Genomic DNA, 21,387 nt, shown 5'->3' with positions numbered 1-21,387 from the left:
AACCTGTAACTTCCCCTGAAGGAGTAATCCCTAGAAATCCTGCTGGAGGTGGAGAGGGTTGGCAGAGGATGTGTTAGGTCATGTTAACCTGTTAGCAGATAATGGGATAGAGATGGCCAATGAGAAAATTTTAAGGGGAGTATTGCTGGTAATAACTGTGAATAATTGCAAATATATCTCAGTTAAATTCTTGGAAAATATGGGAGCTCAGATTATTCCTCAAAGTTGCCTCAAACTGAGGCAAAGTGCCCAGCCACTTCATTTTCTCAATAACCAGTGAGTCATAGAATTAGGACCACCTACAACAAAGGGATCTTGGTGATCTTGGCTAAGGAGCTCCTTAGGGTAATTATCAGGGTGGTAATTTTATGGTAAGTTATTAGTATGTAGACACTGCAAATATTGTTGGGAAAACATCTTAGGCCTGAAGAGAAGGATTAAAGTTGTATGTCATAGCATCCCCTTTAGGAAAGAACCAAGTCTACCACTCAGTAATATGATAAAAATTGTTAGTCACCAGAGCAACATCATCCGAGAACAACCAGGTGCCCGTCAAAACACTAGCTGTCAGTGAGCAAATCTGGTATCAATCAATCAAACTCAGACTGGATATGATATACTCCAAGGGACATATAGAGTCTTGACATAAAATATATATCTTTTGTTGTTTAAGTCATTTGGAGGAATATTTCTGTGGTTAAAGCACTTGCTGTTTTTACAAAGGACTGGCATTCATTTCCCAGCACCCACACTGCAGCTTACAACCATCAGTAACTCCAGTAGAAGGCAATCTGGTGCCCTCTTATGGCTTTCGCAGGGACCAGGCACACAAGTAGTACACAGACATGAATGCAGACAAAACACTCATATATATGAAATCAAATAAATATGTATATCTTTTTGAAAATTACCAACTGAGGACTAGTGAGATGGTTCAGTAGGTAACCTAACAACATGAATTTAATACACAGGACCAACATAGTGGAAGGAGAGGACAAAATTCTACCAAGTTGTCCTCTGACTTCTATATATGCTGTTCCTAGCACATACACATGTGCACTTGGCTGTGTACACACACACACACACACACACACACACACACACAAACACACACACACACACACACAAACGAGCGTGCATGTGCCCATGCAAATGTAACAAAAATGCATAATTTCAAGTTTAAGCCACTAAATTTTAAGGCTATTTGTTCTGCTGTCATAGATAACTGACAAAGAATACTACAGTATGACAGTGTCTGTCAAAAATCAAGATTAAGATCAGTCTTGTGTCAGTCCAGTAACAAGATTTTTTTTCAAACAACCATGGCCAAGGATGCTAAGGTCAACCCACACCTGAAGTTATAGCAGCTCCACCAATGAGGCTGGGGGAAGTTGGGCCAACACTATACACAATAGCTCCTACATCAAGAGACCACCAATTTTCAGTGCATGCTGGGGGCAAACAGACTCCTAAGAAAAAAACACAGAATCAGTGCTCACCATATTTGTGTCATCAGGACAACATAAGTACAGAGAATTGCCAATATATTTTCCCAGAGGATCCTATGATAAACTGCAGTATTACAAAAGGCAAACTGAGTCATTTTGTCTAGATATTGATGCTAAAGCAATCTTTTTTAAACTTGAGGTATTTCTTTACCCTAAGAAAAGATGAACCAGTTTTAAGAATGTTATTTGTTGAGCAATCATAACCAGAGAAAGAATCAGCTCTAATTTTTCCACCTAATGAATCAATTATTTCCTCTACATTCTTTACCAGTATTTATCCATATTTATATCATAATTAAATAGTTTTAAATGTAGGATAGATTAAATTATATATTAGAGTAAGGCCTTTTGAAGAAAACAACCAGAACTTCCCATTTTTACTATAAAGCTTGAAATTCTAACCAAGCAAGTTTGATTATGAACTCCAGCTTGTAGGGCTTCAAAGAACACTTGCACTTTAGGCATAACTACATAAATAATGTTGATGCATTTCTGTGTTTTTTTTTCATTTTTCTTTATTAAGAATTTTTCTACTCATTCCACTTACCACCCCCATTTCCCCTCCCTCCCCCAGCCCTCTCTCCCAAGCCACCTCACATCACCCAAACCAACTTCTCCCATGGGGAGTCAGCAGAGTCCAGCACACTGAGCCAAGGCAGGTCCAAGCCCATCCCCATTGCACCAAGGCTGTGCAAGGCATCACACCACAAGCACCAGATTCCCAGAAGTCTGCCCATGCACCAGGGACAGATCCTGATCCCCCTGCCTGGGTGCCCCACAAACAGTTTGAGCCAAACAACCATCTTCCGTATCCACATCGCCTAGTCCAGTCCCATGGGGGCTCCATAGCCACTAGTCTACAGTTCATTTGCTTCCATTAGTGTGGCCGGTCATCTCTGCATGTCATCGAGTCATGATCTCCACATCCCCTGCCTGCAGAATCCCTCCTTTCTCTCATCGATTGGATTCCTGGAGCTCAGCCTGGTGCCTGGCCGTGGATCTCTGCATCTGCCTCCATCAGTCACTGGACAAAGGCTCTATGATGATGGTTAGGGTATTCACTAGACTGGTCACCAGAGTAGACTAGTCCAGGCACTGTCTAGACCACTCCCAGCACTCCAAGGTGGGGTCATCCTTGTGGATTCCTGAGAGCCTCCCTGTCACCCTGCCTCTTCCTATCCCCATGATATTCTCATCTATCATGGTATCTTCCTCCCTGCCCTCCCACTGTGTCTGTTCCAGCTTGATCCTCCCATTTCCCTATGTTCTTATGCCCCACTCCTCACCCTCCGCCACTCCCCCACTCCCAGTCTGCTCATGTAGATCTCATCCAATTCTCCTTCGATGGGCCATCTATGTGTCCCTCCTAGAGTCTTTCCCTGCTAGATAGCCTCTCTGGAGCTGTGGGTTGCAGTCTGGTCATCCCTTCCATTACATCTAGCATCCACTTATGAGTGAGTACATACTGTTTGTCCTTCTGAGTCTGGGTTATATCACTCAGGATGATATTTTCTAGTTCTCTTCTTTTGCCTGCAAATTTCATGATGTCATTGTTTTTTACTACTGAGTAGTACCCCATTGTGTATATGTGCCACATTTTCTTTATCCATTCTTCAGCTGAAGGGCATCTAGGTTGTTTCCAGGTTCTTGCTATTATGAATAGTGTTGATATGAACATAGTTGAGCACATGTCCTTGTGGTAAGATTGAGCATTCCTTGGGTATATGCCCAAGAGTAGTATAGCTGGGTCTTGAGGAAGACTTATTCTCAATTTTCTGAGAAACTGTTATACTGATTTCTAGAGTGGCTGTACAAGTTTGCATTCCCACCAACAGTGGAGAAGTGTTCCCCTTGCTTCACATCCTCTTCAACATAAGCTGTCTTCAGTGTTTTTGATCTTAGCCATTCTGACAGGTGTAAGATAGTATCTCAGAGTTGTTTTGATTTGCATTTCCCTGATGACTAAGGATGTTGAACAATATACAAATGATAAATGGGCTGAGAAAGAAATCAGAGAAACATCACCATTTATAATAGCCACAAATAATATAAAATACCTTGGGGTAACTCTAACTAAGCAAGTGAAAGACCTGTTTGATAAGAACTTTAAGTCTCTGAAGAAAGAAATCAAAGAAGATATCAGAAAATGGAAAGCTCTCCCATGCTCATAGATAGGTAGAATTAACATAGTAAAAATGGCAATCTTACCAAAAGCAATCTACAGATTCAATGCAATCTCCATCAAAATCCCAACACAATTCTTCACAGACTTGGAAAAACAACACTTAACTTTATATGTAAAAACAAAAAACCTAGGATAGCTAAAAGAATCCTGTATAATAAAGCAACCTCTGGAGGCATCATGATCCATGACCTCAAGCTCTACTATAGAGCTATAGTAATAAAAACAGCTTGGTACTGGCATAAAAACCAACACGTGGACCAGTGGAATCAAATTGAAGACCATGACATTAATCCACATACCTATGAACATATGATTTTTGACAAAGAAGCCATAACAGTACCATGGAAAAAGAAAGCATGTTCAACAAATAGTACTGGCATAACTGGATGTCAACATGTAGAAGATTGCAAATAGATCCATATCTGTTGCCATGCACAAAACTCAAGTCCAAGTGGATCAAAGACCTCAACATAAACCCAGTTACACTGAACTTGATAGAAGAGAAATTAGGAAGTAGTCTTGAATGCATCGGCACAGGAGACCACTTCCTAAATATAACACCAGTAGCACAGACACTGAGAGTAACAAGTAATAAATGGGACCTCCTGAAACTGAGATGCTTTTGTAGGGCAAAGAACATGTTCAATAAGACAAAATGACAGCCTACAGAATGGAAAAAGATCTTCACCAACCCCACATCTGACAGAGGGCTGATATCCAGAATATATAAAGAATTCAAAAAGCTAGACTTCAAAATACTGAACAATCCAATTAAAACTTGGGCTACAGAGCTTAACAGAGAATTCTCAACAGAAGAATCTCAAATGGCTGAAAGACATTTAAGGAATTGCTTTTCTTTGAAAGTCAACAAAGAAGATGGATTTCACAAAAAGGATATTGAATCTCCAAGGAACACAATGCACAAGTATGTTTTTGTTGGTTTGTATCATGTTTCTTTTAAGAGGAAGAGGATGTGAAAACTGAATAAAGCTCCGAGTATGGAAGTCAGAAACTGACACTATGCTCCATCAAGTGTAGACTACACACCTCCTTCGTGAGGACAGTTTTGCTGGGGCACTGCTATTCCTGTTCTCTGAGCTATTGTTCATGCCCACTTCACAGTATATTGGCAGAGCTTAGTTGACAAGGGGTTCTTGCAATTTCCAAAAATATTTACAGAAGAAACTGATTCTTGACATAACAATTATTTTTCTCTTTATTTTTTGGCAGTAAATTTTTAGTGATGTAAAATGGTGGGTTTTAATGGTATTCTCATAGATACATATCATTTGAATTTGCTAATGTTTTCCTACAGATTACTTTCCCATGTTACCTTCCCCTCTCTCCTCTCACTGCTTCTCTTTTCATGTATGTGTGTGTGCATGTGTGTGTATCTATATATATGTGTGTGTATATATATATATATATATATATATATATATATATATATATATATACATATATATTTGCATCTGGATTCAACATAAGAGAGAAAGCATATAATGCTTTTCTTTCATTTTCATAATTTAAATATGATATGATAAAACTAAAGAAGAACAATAATACTAAATGAAATAACAAGGAGAATAAGATAGACAAATGGAGTTATTTCTAAGATCCTTGAAATGCTCCATAGGTTAGTGATATTAGATATTATAAAGATCATAAAGGTATCATTTTGTATATAGAACAGCAGTCTTGGATTTAATACTGAAAGTTCAATTTACATTCAAGTGCCTCTTAGTGTGATGATGTCATGATACTCTTCTTTCTCACACCCTTAGCAGCCTTTGTATTCACTTGGATGGAGCCATTAGATGAATCCAGTGAACTGGAATGCATTTTCCTCTGCAAGTGGCATGATTGTTCTCCAGTCAACCTTATATCATTCTAAGTGATAAAAACTTATGTGAGAAAGACTAGCACCCATAAAAACCAGTTGAAGGTGATGCATGTAAAATCGGAATTGAAGAAAGTAACAATTTCAAACATAGACCAGAAGTTTTGTGGAACAATCTATATATTTTTAATATATACGAGTTTGGAAACTTAAGAGTAGATGTCCTGTTTAGAATCAAACAGTTTTTACATAACTGTTAAAAGTTCTTTACCAATTTATTGACTCCCAAGTATACAAGAATATACTTAGGCATCAATTTTGTGAACTACTGTTTCAAATTATAGAAAGAAAAATTTGGGTGGGCTTTTTGAAAATAGGGTCTGTGTGGCCCAGGATGGCCTCAAAATCACTATGTAGCAAGGATGGCCCTAAACTTCTGATCATCGTACTCCACTTCTCAGGTGCTGTGATTATAGATGTGCACTGTCACCTACAAGAGGTATCCTCTTAAAGAAACTAGACTCTTCCTTTCCCAAGCACTATCATTATGAATTGCTCCTCAATTTAGGGGTGGGACTTCCTGTTCCTAACCTCACTCCATGTTGGAATTTTGTCTGGTTTGAGTTTGTGCAGCTCTTGTGCATGGTGTCACAACTACTATTAGACCATGTGGAGCATCTGGAAACACTATTGCTACACTCTTCCTCCACTACCTGTGGCTCTTACCATCTTTCTACTCCTTCTTCCATGATCATCCATGCCTTGGGAGAAAGGTGTAAAATGGATGTCCCTTTTAGAACTGAGTACTCTACAGGTTTTTATTCTCTGTACCTTGACCAAATATAGGTATCTGTTAATTACTATCTACAGCAATAAGTAGCTTCTCTTATGAGGGTTGTCAGATGTTCTAATCTTTAAATATAGCTCTAAGTCAATAGGAGTCATTTTAATCGCATCCTCATTTAGCAGATTAATGTTAATATATTTTCCCTTTGGCTTATGACCTATCTAGATATAAGTTCTTGGCACCAATAATGGTACCAGCTATGGGTTCCATCTTATGGATTTGTGCCTTAAATCCAATTTGAATTATGAGCTATTCCCATAACATTCATTCCACTATTGCATCATTGGACATGTCTTGCCAGGCCACTTGCTATTGTAGCACGAAGGGTTCACAGCTGGATAAGATTGGTGACTACTTTTCTCCTCCAGTACTGTGCATAGCACTTTCCTACACCAGAAAAGCTAGCCAGTATGGATGAAGCTTCTAGGAGATTACTAGTTGGATTTGTTTCCTCTATGAGTCAAGTATGTGGTGCTTCAGCAACTGGGTCTTATCAAGTTCTAGAAGAGAACCAAGAACAACAGCAACAGCCTGCAATGTTTTGGGGGTATATGAGACCCCACTAGCCAACATGTGCAAAAGGAATAACCCATTCCTGGCACTAGAGTTTTCAATTGTTAACTTGTAGTGTCTAGAGGGGCATTGCTGCCTCGTTATAGGATAACTAATTCCTTTGAAACTTTTTACATATGTATGTGTATATATTTTAAGAATTTGAAGAATTTATCTTTGAATGTTACATCCTTACTTACAGTGACAAAAGATGAGCAGATTCAGCCCTAATCACATTATGTCTTCTTCCCTTTCACACTCAGAAGACTGAGGCTTCTTTGAAGGTAGATGTAGTAATAACTTGAGCTCAGTATCCAGAATTTATTTTTATGGTACACAGCATTCAAATGTTGAACTAAAGGGAACTCATCTCTCTATTCTTAGGATAGGCTTTATTATAGATTAACCTAGCCCAAACATTAAAGTAAAATAGCTTCCTGGCTTGATTCAATAAATGCAATCAAAATCAAATCTTGAATGTCTGCAATAAATCTTAGAGTTTAATGTGCCAGATTAGACTTTTCTGCCTTAATTAGTTTAGCTTTCTTTGACTTGCACATGGGCCATTAATTTAAATTAAATAAGTAATTCAAAGCATTCAAAGCCTGTGGACAATAAATTAGATAAATGTAAATGTCAAGAATTAAAATCCTCTGGCTATATTTTAAAGATAGATAATAACTATGGAAGACATCAGAACTGAATATTCCTTTTGATGATCATAATGAGATGTTCCAAATCAGGAATAATACTGGGACCTATTTTAAAACTCACAGACACTGAAATCATCCCAGCAGTAAATTCTTCTTGTTTCTGCTATAGATGTTGTCTCAGTTCTCACATAATTTTAGAAGTTACCACCAAATCATTTGCATCAAGAACCAGGTGATGGTGATTTATGTCTCTTTTTTACATATGCTACAGAAACCATACAAATGAACAGTTTTGTCAAACTAGTGGCTAATAACTACAAAACATATAAGTGACTTGAATCAGCTGAAAGTTTCTTGCATTTAATCTATAAGCAAATCCATCAAAGCGGCCTAATGACATTTTCTAATGCCAAATTGGCATGTATGCTTGTGTGTGTGTGTGTGTGTGTGTGTGTGTGTGTGTGTGTGTGTGAGAGAGAGAGAGAGAGAGAGAGAGAGAGAGAGAGAGAGAGAGAGAGAGAGAGAGAGAGAGAGAGAGAGAGAGAGAGAGAGGCTTTCCCAAAGCTTTGGGGTAGGTGTTCAGAAAAACATTTCAGTTTCAAGGTGGTACCACAAAACCTTCCTCTTCAAACGGTTGTGCTAATTTGATGAGCCTGGGGTGCAGGAACTAACTGCCAACATAATAACCCTTTCTCAAGAGGTCTTTATTTTGAGAGGAAGAATATAGGCCTAGACAAGTCAATTTGTGTTTAAAATCCATGGAAATATTTGTATATAAAGTAATAGCTCCTAGCTGGGCGGTGGTGGCGCACGCCTTTAATCCCAGCACTCAGGAGGCAGAGGCAGGTAGATCTTTGTGTGTTCGAGGCCAGCCTGGGCTACAGAGTGAGATCCAGGAAAGGCGCAAAGCTACACAGAGAAACCCTGTCTCGAAAAAGCAAAAAAAAAAAAAAAAAAAAAAAAAAGCAATAGCTCTTAGAACATTGAAAATATTCTTTCCATAAGAATTTATTTATTTTATTTACAATAAAATAATGTTAAGGAAGGCACTGTACTGAAGTTCCACTGGCTGCATTATTCATAATTGAAGACTATATCTCAGATTTACTGGTGCACTATTGATTGTATAGACCTGAACATTTAAAACAAATCCATACCCATCTGTTCAAATTGTGGCATTTGTATGTATCCTGTGTTTCTGATATGGTTTTTCATTCAATTAATATACTCATAGACTTTAAGGATAAGGTCCATTGCTCTTCAGTGTTATATCTTTAACCACTATACTCATGCAACAAAGTCACAGGAATGCTTTTATAACCAAGAACCAGCAATGGAACATGAAGATTTGTAAGAAAGTGTAAATGAGTATACCCAACTCAATATGGTAATAATTAGAAAACCAGGTATTTATATGAGAATGTTATTGGGAAATGGATGTAAAGAAACAGTGGAAGAATGAAGGCTTTCATCAGGATCCGAGCCAAAAACATGTGGCCCATGTGTCTTTGAAAACTTGAGGAGAATTTAACACATAGGACAGGATTTAGTAATAGTAATAAGCAATGATGACAAAGTCCACGGCTGACAACAGCAATACAGGATTACTACCATATAGCTTGAATCAAACAAACAAAAAGGAATGATTATTAGAACCCAGGCAAGCTTGATAGCTGGGAAGAGACACATGACATAATCTATCATTTTAAGAAAAGAGACATTGCTATGTCATTGAAGGTCAATATGAGGGAAGTCAGGGAACATACACTCTAACCTAACTTTTCTCTTTTTTCTCTCACTTGACAGTGATCCATACTGGTCAGGAAGCTGAAGGCAAGTAAGTCCATACAAGTTAGCAACATGGAAGGAAGAACAAAGTAGAGAAGGATGCACTATTCTATGCTGTACAGAACCCTGGGTAAAAACTTCCCACACGCCTACCTCTGTCCCAAAATGAATAGAACTGTGAATTAAGTTTATTATAAAAAAGTGAATTAATTCAATTGAAATGAAGATTACCTTGGAGTAATTTAATAAAAATCATAATTTCATGGTATAATTTGCTTTGTAAATACATTATAGAGCTTAGTAAAGAAAATGTGTAGTTTATTAAAGAACAAAGGACTTGGTATCAAAGGGTCATTATTTTTTACTCTAATTCTGCAAACTGACTTGCTTTGTGGCATTGGACAAGTTTACTTCTCTGAACTTATTTATACATGGGTAAGATGGACAGTAACACATAACATGTTTTTTCCTTCTCAAAAGGTTAAGGATCAAATGAAAACACGTCTAATAAACATTTTATGAATGAGAATGTCTCTTTCTATGTATATATGTCTCTTCCAGTATTGGAAGATAGAGTTTAAGTAAAAGTGCTTGATTTGTGGAGGAATAAGCTGACTTTCTGATGTTTCTTTTCAGAGATAGATCTGTCTCCTTCCACTCAGACAGGCCTCTGCCAGCTTCCCACCAGACTTAATTAGGTTTTAAATGAGATTCAAGAAGACATAATAGCTTATTCTGATTGTTCTTTTTATATCATACAGTCTCTAAATATTCATTGAGCTCATATGATTAAGCTGTAAATCAATAGAAAAAGCCAGTGGGCTTCCTCAATTTTTTTTTTTGCTTTGCCTCATATATGTGTATATAGAGTCATCGCAATTTCATATGGGTTTTTGATCTTTCTCATGTGGCATCTACCCACCTGCTTCATCAGAATGGTTCCTGAGAATATTTCAAGATCCAGAGTAAATACTCCCACCCCAAAAAAGCTTGTTTGTACTCTCATGTGACATGGCCTTCCTTTCTCTAGAACATTCAGTGTTTGGTATACACATCTGTTAGAGCAGGTATCGTATCACATTGTATTAGAATTATTTCTTTATCTCCCACTAGACTGTGAAGGTGTATTTTGTAAAAATGTTTCCTATCTATGCTGCTATTCTCCACCAAAAAGTAAAGTGTCTAGCCCACTTTGTGTGGGCTCAGTTAACTGGAATTCAAATTCTGGGCATATAATATAAAAAGAAATGCTGAATCCTAATTTTTCTGGTGTTCAGAATTTAACTAGTATTTTTTCCCTTGCAGAATATATCAAGGATCAAAAGAAACTTTGTACAAGTCAGCATATCTAAGTTGGAGGGCTGGAGGTTTTTTTTTTTTTCCTTCTTCTTCTTCATAATGAAGTTAACGCTAAATCAATAGTTGTAAACTTCCCTCTACTTGGCCATACGGTAGAAATATTATGATTTGAATATAAAATGTCCTTCAAGGGCTTATGTTCTGAAGCTCAGTACCCAGCTTTTGGCACTATTGTAAAGGCTATAGAGTCTTTTGAAATGGGTCCTGGTTGGATGAAGCAGGTCACAAGGAGTGGGCCTTACAGTGGGAGGCTGGCCACTGTTTCTGGACTAAACTCTCTGCCTTGTGGTCTGGCGTCACATGAATAAGTCTCTTGGTTCATCTTCCCAAATCCATACATGGAACTTCTGCATGAAGGAAATGCCCCTGGAATATGAGGCAAAACAATTCTTTCATCCTTTATGTTATTTCTGTGAGGTGTTTTATCACAGCAATGAGAAAAAATAATAATATGAAAAATGGTGTCAGAGAAATGGGCTTGTTGCTAAGCTTAAACCTGATCATGTGATTTGTAGACTTACTACTTTTTCAGAAAAAAATTTGAAAGAAGGCCTAATGCTGTGAGCTTCATTTAATGGCCAAACTGGGTTAGGGAGTTTGGAAGACTTAAGTGTCAATATGAATGTAAGCATAAAGACTGTGCTCATGTAGGTTCAGAGAGCCACAAAGATTCTCCTGGGAGTTAGTCTAGTGGTCATTACACCATTGCCAAAAAAAATCTGTTTCATCTGTATTGAGTAAGGCTGAACTGAAAATAAATGAAATAATTTATTTGGTCATGGGAAATATTAAGACAGTATAAGGATCCAGGTTGTTGTATGATTATTGTTTGCTGCAGGTTTACAGTCAGAATAGGAAGCAAAACGCACAGAAAGATTTGAAAACCTGTGCATCTTGGAAGTACAAGGGCATTAAAAGCTGCTTGTGATGCCAAGTGTAGATAAAGAGGCTAAGGTTGCTAAAGAGAAATCCCATTAAAAGGAAGCTGCATTTGTTTGCACTAGGACAGAGGGAAAGGTTCCCTGAGGAAAAGAACTCTTCCACTGAAGGCTTCAGGGTGCAAAATGCAAATTAATTTAAAGACTTTCATTTCCAAAGAGACATCCTGAACAGGGAGAGCTTCCAGGGTGCCTGAACAGGGAGAGCTCCCAGGGTACCCAACTAGAAAAGGTTCAGGTAAAGCAGAGTTTTTCCGAGTTCTGCCACCTAAGCAATCAAAGCTTCTATGGCTGTGGTAAAAGACGGCCCTGTGGCTTCTGGAGGTGGCAGTAGAATTCCATGTTATCTACCTGGTATTGGTTTTGCAAGCATGCAAAATGAGAGAGTTACAAGGGACATCCAAAAGCTAGGCAGTGTGTCACAGGGTCAGATTCCTTGCATGCTGTAGAGAGCCCAGCATGCTGGATATTCCAGAAATGTGAGAGAATGCTGGGAAAAACTATAAGCACCAAAAGCAGCTGGCCCAAGAGAAAAGGTACATGTGCTACATATGACAAGACCATAGGGAGAGGGTTACCCAAACACAATGAAACTCACATCCTACCAACATGTGCCATGGATTCTGGGAACAGAGCTACAGGGTCTAATGTTTGCCCTCTGGGTTTCATCTTCCTTTGATTCAGTCTTTCCATGCTAAAATTTTCCTCCTTTTTGTAATGGGAATGTTAACTCTGTGCCATCGTATATTGGAAGCACATAAATTTCTTTTTGATTTTATAAGTTATTCATGGTTAGAATTTGACTTGAGTCTGAAAACAGAGTTTGGACTTTTGAACAGTATTAGAACTTTCAAAGTGAGCACTATTTTCTAAGTTGCACTATATACATTGTTTTTACTATGAATAGCCATGAACCTATGGTGGCTAGGTGGAATGTTATGGTTTGAAACTGAAATGTTCCCCCACTGGCTCATGTTTTAAATACTTGATCTCCAGCTTTTAGTGCTACTTTGAGGTCTCTGAAGTCTTTAAAAAGTGTGGTGGTTTGAATAGAAATGGCCCCTAGAGGCTCATATATTTAATGTGTGGGCATTAGGGAGTGGCACTACTTGAGAGGGATTAGGAAGTGTAGTCTTGTTAGAGTAGGTGTGGCCTTGGTGAAGGAAGTGTGCTACTAGGGGTGAGCTTTGGGGTTGCAAAAGCTCAAGCCAGAACCAATGTCTCTTTCTGCTGCCTGTAGATCCAGATGTAGAACTCTTTGCTCCTTCTCCAACACCACATCTGCCTGTGTGCTGCCATGTTTTTAGCCCTGCTCCTCACTATGCTGATAATAGACTAAGCCTCTGAAACTATATAAGCAAGCCCCAGTTAAATGGGATCCTTTGTAAGAGTTGCTGTGGCCATGGTGTCTCTTCACAGCTATAGATCACTAAGATAGAAAGTGACACTTGGCTAGCAGAAGTAAGTCATTAAAGATGGCCTCTAAAGCTTACACTTACTCTTGGTTCTGGTCTGCTGTCTGTGCTTCCTGGTTGGCCCCCACATAAATCAACCTTGCCATGCTCCTTCCGTAATGGAACCATTTCCTGTCTATGTCCCCATTACCAGATTGAACTGAAATCCCTCAGAAACTATGAGTCAGAACAATCTTTTCATCCTCTAAGTTATTTGTGAGAAAAATAATTAAGGAAGCAACATATCAGTGAATTGTAACTCCTTCCCCAATTATGATAGTCCAAGTTTGAGAGAGAGGGACCAGTACACAGCTAATTCTACCTTCATGGACAGATGATACTCTAAGATCTAGACTTCTGTCATTCTTGGGTTGGGAAAAACTAAGGGATGGGAGTACTCACGCAACAGAGTCCAGTGGTGAAATAGGTAGCAATAACACTGGACTCTAAAACCTTCATGTTTAACCCATGAAAGTATTCAATAGTACAGCCAAGACACAGAAATGAGATGTGAAAGTAACACATGATTGGCCCCTTTTTTCTTTCATTTTCAAATAGTTCTTTCGACTAACAATAGACTTTAAATGCTCAGTTTTGATTTTGATTTTTTCTTTTTTTAATCCTTTACATCTTGACCACAGTTTCCCCTTCCTCTACTCCTCCCAGCTCCCCTCAACTTCCCCTCTCCCCCAGATTTCCTCCTCCTCCATTTCCCTTCAAACAAAAGAGCAAGCCTTCCAGGGATATACACTGGACATGGCATAATGAGTTGAATCAGATGAGTATATCTGAGAAAAGTAGAAAAGTAGTAAAGCATTGAAACTAGTCCAAATAATTAATTCTATAACACATACATTCCCTTCATCTGCCTGTGCTAACTCTTATCATTCCAAGAAAACCTGCACTTCCACATATTTTGCCAGGGCCAACTGCTCTTAGTCACTTACTGTCAGGAGATAGCCTGAGCTGGCAGAGACTTCTGTGCCGACAGGTGCTAATGAATGGATTCAAGTAGCAAGCCCCAAATGGAAGAGTTAAGTTTTAATCACTTATTCTAAGAATGTAAGAGGCTAACCCCCCTTTTCCATTTCTATCACACAAAATGTACTAGGCAAGTGTCCTAAGGATTAGTAAAGAAGTAGGAGTCATCTCAGTGACAACTAAAGGCTCCTACAGTTTTACAGGTCCTGTGGTGGGTAGAGGTGTCTTGGGGTGGGCAAGTTCAGAGTAGAAAAGTTGTTCTGTTGTGGGATGGTGGGGGGATGGGTTAAATGCCAGAACATTTTGTTAGCCCGTGTGAGGTCCTGGATACCATTCCAGGCACCATAAAAAAGTGGTCACTAATTCAGAGGAGGGCAAAGTATCTTTTAAATTTTCCCCTCGGCCCTTTGGCATGAAGAAGACTTTGCAGAGGTACCTAAAGAAGAGCTCTGTCCAAGCCCCAGATGAAGAGATTTAAGAATCAATATATTAGAGTTAGGGGTGGAAATAAAGAGCTTAACTGGCTGGGGGTTAAGTTCATGTTTTTAAAATATTTCATTTTGTTATTAGTTATGTATGGGCATGTACATTCCACAGCACTTAAGTGGAGGCCATAGGCCTACTATGTGGAGTTGGTTTCTTTTTCTGATTGATCTCAGACAGGCTTCTGCTGCAAGTACCTTTATCTACTGAGTTACCTCTCTGACCCCAATGCCCAAGTTCTTAAAGGCTTCCCTTCAGAGGGTTCAATTCACTGGCTATGTAGGGGTCTGATGTAAGGAGTACAGATAAAGCTTTTGTAGTTGTCTATGGTTAGTCTTGAAAAAATCATGTTAAAGCTTTGAAGCATCAGAAAGATTCCTCACTGTAAAGCATAGAACTTTCTCTGAAACCCAGTCTTAACCCATACTGATTTCTCTTCTTCCAATCTTAGGTTCCCCAACTCTAAGAATAGGGTTTCATTAATTATATAAAACATTATAGGCCAGTCCAATCCAGAGTTGATATTTTCTGTCTCTGAGACACAGTATTTATTGTTTTGGATAATGCCCTTGTGACTATGACAACAAGCATCACTATTAATAGCCATTATTCATTATTTGATTTCTAGTTTTGTTCCTCTATTACCACTGGCAACGCCCTTAGGCAAAAAGTTATACCTTCCATATGTTTGTAAATCCTTACATACTTAACTCTGGGGGAGTGTCTTATACTGTACGATCTTAAAAGGACATTCTATAAAACTCTTCTGAAATCATCCTTGAAATTATTTTATTTTCAGAAGGTTGTTGAAAACATCAGTAATTGGTTACACTATGATCTTACTCATCTTAAGTCAATGTTCATTTTGTTGCAGGCCAGTGGTAAGGAGAATAGCAATTATCGAATGGTCATCATGTACCAGAAACCAAGCAAATACTGTAATATTTATAGATTTGCTACTGTAATCTTGAAGTAGACATGTTCTCTATTTGTAATAAGTGGGCATTGAGGCACAAAAAAAGGAATTAATGTTCAAATGATCTCACAAACTTTAAGTGACATAGCTCATATTCAGCCCAGGTGTACATTAACCAGAGCACAAAACAATAAGGGTGCTTGGAAGAGGTGTCACAGTGGGATAGGAGATGGATGACTGCCAAAAAAGAAAATCCTGCAAAAGTTTCCTCTTCCAAACTAACTTATTTGTTAAACGGAACTAAAGGAGCTGAACAAATAGAAGATACCTTGTGTTCACAGATTGGAAGCCTTAATATTATTAAAATTACAATGCTCTGTGTTGATGATTTTGTTTTGTGGTTTAAAAAGAGATGCAGTCCATCACGGTGGAAAAGCATGCCAGTGGGTCTATGATGTGGCTGGTCAGCAGTAGTGAGGAAGTAGAGAGAGAGGGATGCTGGTGCTCTGTTCCCTTTTTCCTTTTTATTCGACCTGGTTCCCCAGCCCATGGAATGGTGCTGCTCACATTTAGGGTGAGTCTTCACTTTTCACATAAATCTCTGTGGAAACACCCTCAGAGACATACCCAGAAGTATGTCTTTTAGGTCATTCTGAATCCAGTCAAGCTGACAGTGAAGGTAAATCATCAGAGCTCCCTACATTCTCTTCAGGATCTCAGTGCATCTGCAGTGATTAACAAGTTTATGATAAAATTAATATGAGAATTCAAAAGATGCAGAAAAAGCAAGGTAATCTTGAAAGTAAACTTGAACAACTTACTACAATGTATAATTCTAAAAGTATGGTATTGGCCTCATGGTATGCATAAACATTGATACAATAGAATTGACAGCCTACAGATAAAGTTATATTTGAGTTTTGATAAAAGTACCAAAACACTCAATGAGAAAAAAAAGTATATTTTAAAGACTTTCTTTTTATTTTATATGTATGAGTGTTTTACTTGCATGTGTGCATGAGCATTTCATGCATGCCTGGTACCCATGGAAACCAGAAGAGGACACTGGATCCCACTGAAACTGAAGAATTATTGATAACTGTAAACTGCTATGTGCACACTTGGACCTGAACCTTGGTCCTGTTCAAGATCAGCAAGTTCTCTTGACCACTGAACCATCTCTCTAGACCTGGAAGCCCTTTATAACAAATAGTGTCTAGGTAAAAGAATGTAATTATATACCTATCTTATGCCATAAAATTTTTCAAAATGAATCATTAATATAAACATAAGAATGAAAATTGTGCCATAATTACTAGAAAACATAGGAGTAAATCATGTGACTTTGGCTCTGCAATAATGTCAGATATAATACCAAAGCATAGTAACAAAAGAAAGTAAATAAATCAGACTTTATCAAAAAACATATATTTATGGTCCAAAAGATATCAGCTACACATAAACATACAAATAACTCAATCCCAGTATATTTGTACGAAATTGTTTAGCAATAGAAAAGAATGATATATGGATGTATGACTCATCATAAATGAACCCTGAAATCATTGTGCTAACCTAAAGAAACCACACATTAAAAAGATACATATTATATGATTCCATTCATATGAAGTATCCAGAATGAGCAAATACATAGAGACAGAAAGCAGTATATGATTTCCAGGGTTCCCAGGACAGGGGAATTATTACTTAACTACATAATGAATATAGGGTTTTACTTGGGGTGTCAAAATGTTGGTTGGAGCCAGGCGGTGGTGGCGCACACCTTTAATCCCAGCACTCAGGAGGCAGAGCCAGGCGAATCTCTGTGAGTTCGAGGCCAGCCTGGGCTACAGAGTGAGTTTGAGGAAAGGCGCAAAGCTACACAGAGAAACCCTATCTCAAAAAACGAAAAAAAAAAAATGTTGGTTGGATAATAGTGATGGCTGCCTAACACTGAATATACTAAAGCCATTGGATTTCTTACCTTATATTGTTAAATTTTTGCTATGAATATTATATCTCAGTAAATTGCTTAAGAATATAGTATCGGGCTGGAGAGACGGCTCAGCCATTAAAGGCTAGGCTCATAACCAAAAATATAAGGATATGGTTTCTTCAATAAATTGTATTTTTAAAACATTAAATGATTTGCACTGCCTGTACTTTTAGAAGTGGATAGCAGTACATTTTCTAGCCATTAAAAACCTTGTCAGTTTCTCCCTTTTCCTCAATTTGGCCTAAACTCATTGATGTCTAATAGTTTCACAGTCGCCAGTTTCTTGAATTGTACTAGCTGTGCCAGGAGGCTTGATCACTGATTTCTAGGTATCTGTGTGCCTATCTAAATGAGCTTAGTCATTCCAGTCCCTTTACACACAGGACTGCACAGCTCTGAAAGACAGGACAAAGTCTGAGCCACCCCAGTTCTAATCTAAAAGAAGACAATAGTCATTGTGCTACAAACAACTCAGGCCTGGGCCCGAGCTAGGCAGCCGGGCTGCCCAGGCCGGAAACTGGACCTGCCGCCAAGCCAAGCCAAGCGGTTTTTAATGGATTCTTGTCATGTTGGGCACCAAATGTAGATGTAACCAACCTTCTTATTAAATAAGAAACACAGAACCAATGCAAAGAAGAAAGCCAAGAGGTCAGAGCTAAGAGCTAAAACCTTACCCTTCCTCCTGCAGTGGTCCTACCTCTCCGAACCAGAGCTACCCCTGTGTTAAAGTCTTCATATAGAGTTCCTGTCCTGCCTTCTCATTGGTTGTAAACCCAACCACATGACTGCCTCATCACGGCCTGTCTGTGTAGACCTCCAGGTTTTCTACGATTGGTATTGAGATTAAAGGCATGTGTATCCAATAATGGCTGTATCCCTGAACACACAGAGACTTACCCAGCTCTGCCTACCAAGTGCTGGAATTACAAACGTACGCCACCACTGCCCTGCTTTCCTATGGCTTGCTAATAGCTCTGACCCCCGGGCAACTTTATTTATTAACATACAAGTAACATTTTAATACAAATAAAATATCACCATATCATTGTTTAAAGCAAGTGACACAGCTGGCTTCTTCAGCTCACCGGAAGCTACTTGAGCATATTCCTTATATTGTGCTCAAAAAGAACATCTCATCACATGGGCAATTTGGTCTTTGCAGTAAAACTGTTGACCATTTTCTGTAATATACAGACAATGTTCTGGACTTTCTCCATGATTTTGTAAATGCATTACATACTGACATGTGATTAATTATATTGACTAGCAATGAACAAAAGAATATATGTATCCAAAGCTCAAGAATATCTGAAGCCTTCACATCTGAAGCCTGTTTCCCAGTTTATTTCATAGATTGAAATAAAAAGGAAGACTTAACACTGAAGAACACACCCTAAAGTTATATTATTTCATTCTAGTTTTCAGATGAAGAAACAAACACACACACACACACACACACACACACACACACACACACACACACACACACGGGTGGGGCGAGGGCTGTCATAAAAGGTATAATGTAAGCAATATGGATTCTGATTCTATGTCTTTCTTATTCTAACACCTGTCCTCTATCCACTACAATATTTAGTCTTTTAATAGACTGGAGTTCATTTCATAATATGAAAACTAACCATGAATTGCCATTAGCAATTCATAGGTTCTACAATATAATAGCAAAACTATTTTTTGTTATAAGGTCTGAAATCATGCTGCAAAATGAACCCCTTTCATAACTCGTTAGAATGCCATAAAAATAAAATATCCACATGCTATCTCCAAAGGAATCATCAAATGTTTAGGGATGGCTGGCTCTCCCTATTACAAAGATGAAATTAACTTTTCTATTTAATGTGCATATGCTGGAATGCTACTGATCATCTCTTTTTTGAGGGGGGGGTGATGTCTTTAGCTATAGTTTTACACAATGGAAATTTACTCACACCTCACATTGAACCCACTTTTCCTTTAATTTTGTTGTTCCTTTGACTGCTGATGAATTATTAATTGTTTATTCACATTAGTATTCTTACAGACGAGTCATTTCAACAAAGAAAGAGGCTAGAAAGTAAAATAATGGAGAAACGGAATCAGAAGAAGCAAATTAAGGAAAACAGAGGGTATATGACCAAAATACACTATATACATACATGAAAATGGCATAATGAAACTAATTATTATGTATTATTAATAGGCTCCAATAAAAACATCTTAAAAATGAAACTGGATAAACTTTGATGGATGCATTTGTTGGTAGTTTGTAATCTAACCAATGAGGATGAACTGAAAACAAATAACTTCAGTATTGTTGTATCAAATAGTTTTGAACAACACTAATTAAATCATGATATCGTGGAAGAATCTTCCTAGAAATATATACTGTTTGGGGGATATTATTATGCATCACTGATATGAAGGAATAATTAAAAGAAGAAACACCAGAAGACCCAAATCAAAACTGCATGCCCTTCGCTTACTCAGACCTCTTGCAATGAAGACATTCTTCTGTCTTTTTGCCCTCTAGTGGTAAGGCAATGTAATTTGACTATGTTTATCACAAAAGAGCAGAGCCAAAAGTAGTGTTTTCTGACCTGGGAATTTATTGTTTGACTCCTTGGATTGTTTTCTATTAGACAACAACACCTTTTATATCTTTTATATGACTTGTCTCTTCATAATTTCTATAAGAGGGTAACTGGTTTTCACTTATTTATCATATGTCTATTATGTGTCTGGCACTGGAAATTTATTTGGCATGCAATTATAAGTGATGCACATATATGACTTAATTGAGTTTCCATTTTGGTGAATAACATGACTTCCATCTATTGAACATTTTTTATATATAATCTTCTCTTACACGTTTTATGTACTTAATTTCATTAAGTTCTCATAACACCAAAAGGAATATATATTATTTATCCACCTAAAAATTCAGTAAACTAAGACAAACAGAGATTCAATCAGTAAACATAGGTGTGATGTGAATCCAAGAAGTATAGTGCTACAGATAACAAATTTTCATATTGAATCAAGCTTAAAACAAAAGACAACATGGAGATTTATCTCTAAAACATGTCTAAAATTCTTTATAGCTCTGTAATAAATATATTAATACATATGAGTCTTATTCATATTGAAATTTAACAATGAGGATGAGATCTACATGAGCTGACTGGGTGTTGGGGGGTGGCAGAGGGCGAGGAGTGGGGGATGAGAACATAGGGAAATGGGAGAGTCAAGCTGGAACAGGGACAGACTGGGAGGGCAAGGAGGAAGATACCATGATAGATGAGGACATCATGGGAATAGGAAGAGGCAGGGTGCTGGGGAGGCTCTCAGGAATCCACAAGGATGACCCCACCTTGGTCTGCTGGCAGTGGTCCAGAGGGTGCCTGGACTGGTCTACTCTGGTGACTGGTCTAGCAAATAACCTAGCTGTCATCATAGAGCCTTTGTCCAGTGACTGATGGAGGCAGATGCAGAGATCCATGGCCAGGCACCAGGCTGAGCTCCAGAAATCCAACTGATGAGGGATTCTGCAGGTAATGGACGTCGAGATCATGATGGGAGGACATGTAGAGATGACCGGCCACACTAGCGGAAGCCCATGAACTGTGGAATGGTGGCTGTGGAGCCCCCATGGGACTGGACTAGGCCCTGTGGATATGGAAGACAGTTGTTTGGCTCAAACTGTTTGGGGGGCACCCAGGCAGGGGGATCAGGATCTGTCCCTGGTGCATGGGCAGGCTTCTGGAATCCGGTGCCTGTGGTGTGACATCTTGCACAGCCTTGGTGCAGAGGGAAGGGGCTTGGACCTGCCTAGGCTCAGTGTGCTGGACTCTTCTAACTCCCCATGGGAGACCTTGATTTGGGAGATGTGG

The sequence above is a fragment of the Peromyscus californicus genome, unplaced genomic scaffold (genome assembly GCF_007827085.1).
Source record: "Peromyscus californicus insignis strain IS unplaced genomic scaffold, ASM782708v3 Scaffold_10__1_contigs__length_136768540, whole genome shotgun sequence".
NCBI classification, from domain to species: Eukaryota; Metazoa; Chordata; class Mammalia; order Rodentia; family Cricetidae; genus Peromyscus; species Peromyscus californicus.
The sequence above is the reverse complement of the archived record's forward strand: the minus strand, read 5'-3'. Positions refer to the sequence as shown.